A 423-nucleotide genomic window follows, 5' to 3' on the forward strand; every position below is an offset into this window, starting at 1 on the left:
TAAGGCCTTCTCACCAATTTTAACTGCACCCTTTAGTACACACACCTCTAACACCACAAATATACACTCTAACAAACAAACACGCATCACACAAGGAAGGTGGGACCTTTGACCTTCGTTCCCCTACCCCATCCCTGGCGGGGAGGGGAACCTCGGCCTGGTGGTCTAGTCTCTTGGGTGCCGGTCTCCTGGGCCTGGTGGTCGAGATTTAAGATCTAGCAGGGGATCAAACTACATCGGAGCCTGGGGGTGTCCAGGTCTCGGTGGTGCGGGTTCTGGTCCTTGCTCTCGATAACTAGGCCTCTCCTTAACTCCATCAGTGGGTATGTCTGGTTGGGTCTTGTTTACATCACTCCTTGGGGCCTCCGTTTCTCTTGGGTGTCTCTCTCCTCGGCAGGCCCCTGGCTCGTACCTGAGGTGGGG

At 55.1% G+C, this 423-nt stretch overlaps 1 protein-coding gene across 1 annotated transcript in view; it reads left to right on the forward strand.

Moving 5' to 3' along the window:
• The window catches only part of tmem59l (transmembrane protein 59-like), a 27,142-nt gene that overhangs the window by 6,014 nt on the left and 20,705 nt on the right, over nucleotides 1-423 (forward strand). The window lies entirely within an intron of this gene.

The sequence above is a fragment of the Oryzias melastigma genome, linkage group LG4 (genome assembly GCF_002922805.2).
Source record: "Oryzias melastigma strain HK-1 linkage group LG4, ASM292280v2, whole genome shotgun sequence".
NCBI lineage: Eukaryota > Metazoa > Chordata > Actinopteri > Beloniformes > Adrianichthyidae > Oryzias > Oryzias melastigma.